Genomic DNA, 11,324 nt, shown 5'->3' on the forward strand with positions numbered 1-11,324 from the left:
AAACAGGGCATGTTTATCTTGGGCTGTGAACCTGAGGAAGGATATGGTAAGTTGTTGAGAATGTATAGTTTTTATAAAAGAGGAAAAGTATAATTTTTCAGTCCAACTAAAACTGAGGACTGAAACTTGAAGAAGATAAGAGACAGTCTTGTCATTAGTTTAAAAGTAAAATAAAATAAAATAAAATAAAATAAAATATAAAATAAAATAAAATAAAATAAAATAAAATAAAATAAAATAAAATAAAATAAAATAAAATAAAATAAAATAAAATATTGGGAAAAAGTTGAACAAAGAACAATTGTCTAGCTTAAAAATCTTTTTCTATTTCAAGGATGTCAACAAAAAATTGTGATTTTTCATCACATGTTTTCTACACAATTTTAATATTCTTCACCCCAGCAGAAATCCATTACACTGTTGATATTTTTAATCAACTCTAAGTATAAAAAGTTGTTGCTGACTTAACTGTTGTATTTCTTCAGATGTTGAAGGCTTAATAGCAGTAGTGTTCTCTCTCTCTGTCTCTCCATTGGTGGGTATTTAGAAATAACTTTGACAACACTATTTACATACATCACTGAATGGCAAAGATTGTATGCCTTGCTAATGGAAGAAATTGCCTTATGCCTGTTCATAAATGACCTATATGACTGATTCACATGACAAATATAGTAATATGCAATAATCGACATCATTTTAGCATTGATATATTGTTCATATTTTAACTTTGTTTTAATTTTTCCTTGTGATTAAAATCAGATTATGTTCGGTTCACATATAAGATAAAAAGGACCAACAAGAAAAGGGTTTTGTTTTTCCTCCTTAAATCTGTTTAAACCTCATAGGTTAAGTCATGGAAACCTATAAAGCCTCTTTAGAGAAAACACATATACATTGCATGTTGCTGGATTTGTTGAGGTCATTTGATGTGATCTATGTTCTGTAATGTGCAAATACATTTCATACAGAGTTTTGAAACAGTGAGCTAAAATGAACATTTTTTTTAAATGATTTAAGCAGCAGAAGCATATATCTGCAGCACTATTAACCATTCTAGATGATATAAAAAATGGATATTTGAGAAATAAAAAAGTTAATTTTAAGTACTCCATTCAATAAGTTGACCATTTATTCCACATTCATTTTTACCATTGTGCACAATTTTGTCATAAAACTAAAGAAAAGTTCTAGTTTGCAATGTATGTGAGCTAATTAAAGGTAAATAATAGAAAAATCAGGAGAAATATTTAGTTACATGGAATTGAAAAATAGGGTGAATGTGAATGCTGTTTGGTATTAAATTACCCTCATCGTTTAAAAAACACCTGGATGGGTTCAAGAAGTAAGGTAGGGCTGAGCAAAATATGAATTAATGAATAACACATTTCCATGATAGAATGTTTTTGACTACTATATAGACCTATAAATAAAACATGCTATGTGCATAGTTGGCACCCACCAATTGACTAATGTTATTGTAAGTAGACACAGATTTCTAGAGTCTTTTTATATAAAATGTGGCTAGTTTCTGCTTTCTATGCTATGCTAATGAATGCCAGGGAGACTATAGGCTGTACTTTAACTTTTTGTTTACTTCATCAGACTCATGCTGAGAGAGCAGTAAGTGCCATTCCCATAGCATAGGGCTTACCACATGTACTTAAAAGGTCCATACTTACACAATTAATCACATTTTAAAAATGATTTGCTTTCCCACATTGAACACAATAGGTCTTTGTTATATTTAACAGCTTACACACAAAAGAAATGCACTAGCTGCTAAAATACTATAATCACATAGCATTGGCTATAATAAATCGCTAAGTTTTAATATGTCTGGACTGCTACAGACTCTTGATTATCTAAGATGGTGGAGGATAATTCCCCAATGAAAGAAGAGGATAGGGAATTTAGCGACTATTTTTGTGGGGAAGTAAATGTAGTGGAAATGTAGTGGAAAGCTAAGCTGAGAGGTTATAGAGAAGAAAACTACTCGCTAGCAGTGGAGAACATGGAATTATCCCAAATGTCTCCATATCAGCTGCAAAGACAAGTTCCATCTACAAAAATACAACAGAACAATGGCAAAAATCAAGAGGACTGAATTAAGTTGTACAGTAGGTCATGTATGGCAGTAACAAATAAATGGTAACAGAAACTGAGTGTATTTTTATTTTGCATAGCAGATAATTCAGTAGATCTGGGATAGAGAATCTGAAGGAATTTCTGATCTTGTTAACATTTGACAAGATAATGAGGAGGAGAAACACAGGCTGAATTTTTCTTATACAGGGGAGAAAAAACATCATCTTTACCTCTCTTCCTGAAAAGGTGGAAAGGCAGGAGGAGGCAACAGTACTGTTTCAAATGTAATGAAAAGGTCATAGAGGAAATAATTAGCAGTATGATGGAAACAGCTGCTGGAGATGCAATATTCTGCACCTGACTGCCTTTGCTTAGAGTATCAACTAAGCAAAAAAGATAATCTCCAGCAAAGAATCAACTCCCTCAACAGCCAAGCCTGGGTAAAGTTTGTATTGGAATAAATTAGCTAGAAAGAGTGGTAGGCTGGTGAGAAACTCTATGTAAAAAGCCACCATTAATCATAGTAAATAGATATATGAACTCTTTACAAATAATTCAAATTTAGATGACAACATGAAAATAATCCCATTTGCATTCAAATGGAAAGGAGTAATTTAACTTCCAACAGACAAACTCTATCCATCAGTAAAATCTTAGGCATGTTCTACTGTTAATTCGGTGTATGAAAAACCAGACAGATGACACTGAGACTAGCCAATTTACCGTGTTTACATAATGCCTAGAGAAAAAAAGGTAGAAGGTAGAAGACATGAAACTAAATGAACTACCACAGAAGTACACAATACATGAGTTAATCTTTTTAAAGCTATTAGGGACCACATCCAAAAATACTCTGGGATGCCTGGCCTTTAATCTAAATTGGAATTATGAACCCAGGGTGAGACACAATATGCAGGGAGAATAAACCTTCTTCTTGCTTTCTGAGGGCATGAGTGAATCCTACCCCTCATGTGGCTTTGGATTAAGTGGTTACATCTACATGGGACTTTCATTGCCAAAAAGACTTTCCTGCAAAGACAGAGGGGCTTGAACAAATACAGCAGGTCACAGTCTTTTAAAACTTTAACATGTTCTGTCCAATTGCTTGTTAATACATGTATGAACTGAGAGAGTAGATAATGAAAGTGATCTCTATTGCAGATAACAGATCCAATGGACACTTCTGCCCACTATTGTTTCATCTCAGAACCTATTAACTTTACGTTATTTTGTCCACAATCATATAATTTGACAACATTAATTCCAACAGTAGAGAATGCTCATGCCCATCTTGCTTTGAGTCTCTTAGTAAGGAAACAACGTTGGAAAAAAATGTTTGCATCTTCTCAGCCTCTTAAATTTGGGTCTTCCTTATTCTGACAGCCTACCTTTTATATTGAAGGTAGCTCCCAACCTTTTTGCTCTCCTGCGGTTGCAGCCACCTTCCTTGTGGAGCCATCCTGTCAGCTTGTGGCTGGCATGTGCTCTCATGATGCCTGCTCAACCAAACCCATCAGGAGGCTTGAATCTTGGTGCTCCTTCTTCTTGTCAGACTGGCACAATTGGAAACATGTTGCATTCACTGCCCAAGGGCTATAGCCAGATGGGGTGACAGTGGGTAATCTGGCAATGGCATGGAAGAGCAGTGCTTGTGCTGGCACTGTGGGATATTGCTGGGACACCAAGGGACCAAGAACATACCACTACACCCAAGAAATACTGAGGCAGACTGAATACAAGTTCCTGAGCCATCCTGGCAGAAAAGTTGTTTTTTTCATGAAGTGGCAAGCAAGCAATTGCATGTATTTGGAATCCCCGTACAAGCAAATGTGGTCAGAATTTGGTTTTGGCTGGTTTTTCCACTCTGTGCAAGTGAGAGGTAATACTGAGCTGCAAAGCAATATTCTTTGAAAGGTTCCAGTGAATTTACTACAAGAGCATACTCTGAACTGTTATGGGAACTTTGGGATCCATTGCAGCACTGTTCACAGTGACCCCTTCCATTATTTTATGGAACATATGGACCTGGCTGTCAATTTTAATAGGGAAGACAACTTTGTTTAACGCAGAAACATATCTTTAATAGCCAAACCTGTAGATGGGAGCATTCTGTAAAAGTCTCACTCAGACACATTTGTGGAAATACATTTGAATTAATTTAAGGTCCCGGAAAGGACTGTATGTCAAGCAAAATTTATATTTATAAACTATCCATGTTTTCATGGATTATAAGATTTTCTGACATCATGGGACTTTGGAGTAATACCACAAATGGATTTGGCCAACACCTATAAAGAGGGATTTTTTTTTTTTACTTTATTTTACTGATTGAAGAATGGGATTTGGAGATAGGATTTAGAGAATTCAATTCTCAGCTCTGTTACTCATTTATTGTGTGACTGGACAAGCCATAACCACATCAGAAACTCACAGCTCTCTCTGAACACATGCACACCCCTAGTAGTGCTCTGAAAAACCTGTGCTCCGGGTACAGCCCAGAGTCAAATGAATCAGTCTCTGCAGCTGAACTGATGACTGTTCATTCTCCATCCAGTACTCTGTGGTCACTGGGGAAATACTGCTCTTGGAGTCACAAGAAGCTTCTGTAGCTGCAGGTCCCAAGTGGCTCATGGGGTTTATTTTCTTTTTTAATTTAGTGTGGGCTGGCAGCCATGGAGGCTACTTTCACCTGGGTCAAACCCTTAACGATGCAGGGAGTAATACTGGACTGATTAGAAGCCATCACCCAGAATTCACACTCTGTTTATTGGCGGTGGTGAACTCCTCATAGAGTAGTAAACACAGGGTCTAGTCTGCTGTTTAGGTTCCCCACCAGCTGCATCAAATAGGTCATCAAATTAGTTTGATTTTTTTCCCATCATTTTAGTGATTACTTCCTGGAAGATATTATCTTCAATAGGATCTACACCAAATATTTTAAATGGGTTTTCATATTTGTTACTCATTGCTCACAAAATTATTTGCATTTAACAGCAGGTCATCAGTATGATTTATTACAGTCCAATAATTTAGGATGAGTATTTTAGTTTTGTTGCATGTTTAGTTTCTTTATTACACTTTGGAAATGCTGCAATAAAGAAAGCATCCTGATGCATTTTCTATTTGTTTTATTAAACCTCTTTGCTGCAGGGTGTTTGGCAGTTGTCATGTAGGTTCCTTTTTAATATACCAGCTGTACTTCATGCTTATTCATTTCCTCTATCCTTAAATGTTCCTCAATAAACTAAACAATCTACTTATTAGAAGTAACTTATAATGCAAAATCTGTACACTCCTTTCAGTGCATCAGAAGCTGCTATAACTTTACTTTCTTTCTGACGACAAAATTACAAGTTTTATAAACTTTGCTAATGTATTTTTCTAATCACTGGTATATACATTGTTACATATGCAAATACTGCAGCTACAATTGGTAGTTTGGAGCAAATAGACTATTTTTGTGCCCTTCACTGGACTGTTGTTTCTTTATTTTCAGCATTATTTACTTGCATTGATATAGCATCTACATGGATAAGCATGTATGACATAAATTTAAATAAACATGGATAAAGTAATTTTTCAGACAAATTTATTTTCTAGCTGGTAGTAACATCTAGCTTGTAGTGCAAAATTCTTCTGATGTGAATTAATCCGGCCTTTATATTCACTGGAAGTGTACATGCATTTCATATGAACTTCACACAAGTGCTACAGTGATGTGGATATGATACTCATGAAATTAAGGGAATAATTCTCATTATATTATTTCCTTAACATGTGGAGCCCATTCTATGAGAAGCATAATATATCAGCCTGCCATCTGCAGAGTCTGAGCTTTAGGCCACACGTATAACTTGAATGGTCACCTGAGCATGTGCCTCTCCTGCTGACGTGCCCTCAGGTCTCACCTTGCAGGCCTATGTGGAACCTTTGACCTTCTCCAAGTATACCCACATGGGTACTATATAAAGACTCTATTTATTCTAAAAGTCCTTGAACACCTTTACAGGCATATTGTTTGGCAGGCCCATTAAATACAAGCCACAAACATAAGGGGCATGGCTTGTCTCACATTATTCTTTGCCGTTACCTTGTAGCAACAGGATAGGACTTTTCAAATTCTTCCCTTAGATCAATCTCCAGTTATCTCAAAGTCACACAAATTACTGGACAAGGTAGTCTTCAAAGCCAGTTGCTGGCTCTCAGCCCCACCTGATTTTGCAAATCAAGCTCTTCAACCAAGCCAGAACTATGTTTCTTTTGAACTTGACAGCTTTTTACACAATCCAGGGTGAGAAGGTCAGGAAAGATATTTTCCTCCTGCATGTGTCAGGGCTAAACACACTAAGAAATCCATGCATCATCTCAGTTAGTTGATTCCTAGTAGAAGAGAGACATCTACCATAGTCTTCTGCAGCAGGGCAACCCTGAGTTCCTTCCTCAGAAGGGAAGTGGAAAATGCAGGTGAGTGAAACATGGTTGAGCATCTTTGTCTCCAACCACCTTTCTCTTCTTCTCCAGGATGACATCCAAGAACATGTTTGGAGCCAGAACAGAGTAGTTTGTCTAAAGGCAAGAGAAATCCTATTTCAATGCCACCTTGTTTCAGAGCAGCTTTCTTTGGAGAAAACCAGCTGGCAGACTTCTCAGTGTCGTCACGGGGCAGTGGGTAATATTCTCACTGTGGGATCAGTATCAGCCTATTTTCTTTCAATGATATTTGTGGGTCCATTTCTGATTGGGATGTTCCATGATTCTTACAGTTCTATGGTTTTGGGGATCCCCATGACTGAATCCTTTCCCTGGAAATCCTGTTCTCCAAAAGGAGAATGCAAGGGAAATTCTCTGGTCCTTTCTGAATGGACTTTGCCTGGACTGACATACATATTGCCAGGCCAACATGAGGGAATGAGGGTGAGAATAGAGTGTCTTGTCTCTTTTGTGACTCTATTTCTATAGCACAAAAGCATTATCCAGATGTGACTGAGGTCACTCTGACTTGTGTTCCTGACATAGGCATACTGTTTTGGTATGAACAGTCAGACATCAGGTGTCTCTTTCTGGAGCTTTAGTGTCTTGTTCCTTTGAAATACACAGCTGTGGTCCAGGGGAGAGAGAAGGGAAAGTCAGGCATAGACAGGCTTGGAAAGAAGTCTGCAGGGGAGTACAAATACTTTGTATGTGAACAGAAAACACCACTCTGCCATTTTCTTATTCTCTATGATGTAGGGAAGACTGTTTTCTATCAAAACCTGTCTAACCTGACAGATTTTTTCAGCTTGGCTGGAGATAGGAGTTAGTTGCTATAAAGGAATATGTTTGGGGGATCCTGCAATGAGGCAGTCCATATACTCATAACAGGTAATCAGGTGCCCCAAATGCTGATATGCAACCAAGTCCAGATATGCAGGTGCCAGAGAAGAGAGAAAGGGTTCTGCATGAGAAAGGCATGATGTGATGGTGCAGGCTATCCCACTGACATGTGTGCTGGCTGCTTCTGGTACTCACAGTCCCTGGAGATCATCCTTCTACTTGTGACTTAGCTCAGGATTTTTCCATCAGTAGTCCAGTTACTGGACTCACTCCCAAGTGAGTTCCCATGCCAAGGGAATGTGGCCAGTCATGCTTCAAGGCTACTTAGGGGGAAGCTGCCACAAGACAGCATGACACAGCACAAGAGAATGAGTCCTCTCACATTCGAACCAGTAACAAGAATAACTGTGGTGATGTTAACAGATTTACAGTCTGATAAAATCCAAGAAATAAAAAAAAGAGGCGGTTCCAGGAACTCTCTGTTAAATGTGAAGTCTGGTCTTCCCTGTGCAGAAATCATCTCATTCACTTCCTGAATGGACAGATTCTGTGCATCACATTGATGCAAGAAATTGGTGACAACTTCACCTATTCGGGTGTAAAAAGTTTATTTCTCTGCCCTTTCCTCAAGAAATTATCTTACAGTATTGTTGGGGATGTTAAATACTGGTGGTGATTTAAATTTGAAATGCGTAATTCTGCTAAAATCATCTGCATTATTAGATAGCATACTTAATTATGCCCAAGTAGGAGTTCTATTGTCTTACTATATCAATTCTGGTATATTATGAGTTGAAAATAACACCCAAATATGTAAATTAATAGAAGGCATGTTTTCTGTTGTCTTACACAACAATAATTCTTTCTAAAAATAAAAAATAAAAAATAAAAAATAAAGCAGACTAGAAGAAACCACATCCCTGTCCCACAGCAGTATCAAGAGTGTCTTGACCACATCCAGTGAAAGTTTTTCAAAGTGGTTCTTTGACAGGTCTCTCTTATTCCATACTGAGTCCATTACGTTTGGTTCTATTATTGTTGGAGAGCATTTTTTTTCTTTCCTTCTCCAGAAACTTCTGTGTATGTAAATGCTGCTATCCTGTGTATACTGTGCCTTGTTTTGATTCCAGTTCATTTTTTCTGTATCATTCTCTGACCATTCTGATCATTCATGTTTGTCCTGCCAGTACCCTTCTGTTGCTCCAAATTATTTTTATGGTCACTATGCCCTAGTCTAAAGTGTAGAGCAACACACATGGAGTCCATATTACTATATGTCTTCACAACTCTTTGTGTATATCTCAATAAATATGACAATAACTTTTTTTTTTTAATATTTCTACACATTTCTAATCATTTAGATATATACCATAACATCCACTGATCATCCATGCAGAACTGCTTATTTTGTTTTTTCACTTCCTGCAGTTACATGACTGATTTATTTTTGCTCCAGAGTAGTTTGGTATAGTATACTTTGTAAATTACATCCTATTTACACCTCTCCAGTATGTTCAGATCACCTTGAATACTAATCTGGACTCTTCAAATTACTTGATGGCCTGTACAGACTAATATATATACTCTTTCCAAAGACTTCCAGTGATGGTAGCCCTGATCCCCAAATAGATTTCCCCAAGCACTAGGTGATAGACCCTTCCAGCCTGACAATGACACTATAGCTATTCTGACAGTATAGCTTACCCATTGTCCACCCACCTGATAACAGTTTCAGTTGCTCAGTATGTTAACACTTTGCTTCTGAGAATGCCATTTGAGACCACATCAAAAACTTCTATTGTCAAACCATACGATATCTACTGCTCCTTCCTATTCACTAAACCATTAGCAAGAGGAATCTAATTGATATTTCTTGTCAGTATTTATTCCTGACAAATCCTTATGTGCTGTTTCTTATCACCTTGTACTTGTATTTCTGCTTACAGACATTATTTGGTCTAGTGTTTTCAGGAAATGGAAGCCAGGTTGATTTTGATCTATAAATCCAAAAGCCACTTTTAAAAAAATAGTTTCTATGTTTGCCATTGTCTAATATTCCAAAAAGTTATACCTCTCCTTCCACAAGTTCTCAAATACAATAACAAATTACTATCAAAATTGCTAAATTATATTTTTTATAATTTATTACAGCTTGATATCTGAAGAAATCATCACAGAACACTTTCTTTTATGAACTGATTCTTTTGTGAGCTATTGAAGGTGTTTTTACTCACACTTTCTGGAAGTCTGCAAAATTGACATCTGCTACTTGAGAATGAAAAAAAAAAAAACTGAAGCATTCTTCTTTTGTTATTTTTAGTATCTGTTGCCATTGCCTTTCATATCTATACAATACTTTAAATGTTAAATAATGTATCATACTCTTGATTGTGCATTTATAAGGAGCCTACCATGCAGTGCACCTTGCATTTCCTATACACCTGTGTAGAGGTAGAGCTTAGGATGGTTTGGGCTGATTACACATAATCAGCTGTTAAGATATTTTCCCCAAAATGGCTGAAGGGTGAGTACAACAACCTCTCAGGTACTGTTCTCAGGTAGTGTTACTCCCAGTACTGAGAACTATGTGGTTTCTGAGAAAGAACCCAAATGCCCAAAAGGCTGCATGGGAACCTACTTGTGGTATCTGCATTAGCAGTGGAGTGCAGGGATGGTGTTTGCAGTGCGAATCTTCCTCATGTCTATAGATGGATACTTTCAGTGTGTGCTTGAGTGCAGTTTTTCTTCTGGAGGAACCTGGCTTGAAGTCCTGCTGCTGAGCATGACTACTGTGAAGACACAGAAAGGACATAGCAGCTGGCCCCAACCACGTGAGGACACAGGAACAGCTGCTGCAGTGAGCTTCATTGCCTGTGAAGGGCTTAGGTGGATGTACAGTCATGTAACCATAACCCCTTAGAGCTATCGAACCGCAGCCTTCCCTCCTCATACTATACCAGTCAGCTGTGAAGATGTTGCTTGTGCATGCCTGCTCCTTCACCTTTTGGCCTTCCTCAGCCCTGCTCAGGAATTACCTAATATTTGTTTTGGAGAATACTCATGTAAGATGACCAAAGCTGATATAAAGTCTCCATTCTCCTTAGAGGAGTTATTGAGGAGTTATTTACACTTTTGTTTTATTTCATCAGCTTTTTTAGCTCCTTTTTTTTTCTAAATACTTTTGCTTTGTGGAAGGTCAAAATCAAAGAAAGCATTTTCTACATGTGACCTGAAAATAATGACTCCTTAAGTTGTTCTTCCTTCCTGGGAAAAAAAAAAAAAAAAGGAATTTCATTGTCTCAGACAGTCTGCCAGGAAACACCAAGCTTAAGTCTATTGAAAACATCACCAAGGACAGAGAAAGCTCAATTGCTGAGAAACTGAAAGGGAGAACATCTAGAAGGAGGCTGCAGCTTTGAGAGGTAATGTGGCCTTTCTAGCATCTTGGATTCGTTTCCTCAAGGGTCTTTAATACACGAAAAAAGACTTCAAACATTCAGTTGTGTTCCAGTGAAGAAAACTGAAAATTAGGATGATATCTGTGCTACAATCTGTTTTGGTGAGTACAGACAAAGCAAAGAGGGAGGCACAGGATTAAGCTTGTGTTGGTCCAGTCACTACTCATTCTGTAGCCTAGTTTGGGATCTTTTTATTTAGGGGAAACTGTAATGTATTTCTTATAAGGTCTTATGATAAAGAAGTTGTAAAGCAATAATGAGTGTCCTTGTGTTACTCATTTTATAATGATCTAGTATACTTTTGTTTAAAGCAATTGTTCTTCAGTTCCTTCTAGCCAGAAGCAAGGAATGATGATCAATGGTTTACTTTGCCAATTATTTAATAAACATTCTCAACCTAACTTTAACTGAATAAATGACTAGTGAAATGACTGAAGCAAATGTCATCAATCAATCTCATATACC

This window comes from Anas platyrhynchos, chromosome 4 (genome assembly GCF_047663525.1).
Source record: "Anas platyrhynchos isolate ZD024472 breed Pekin duck chromosome 4, IASCAAS_PekinDuck_T2T, whole genome shotgun sequence".
NCBI lineage: Eukaryota > Metazoa > Chordata > Aves > Anseriformes > Anatidae > Anas > Anas platyrhynchos.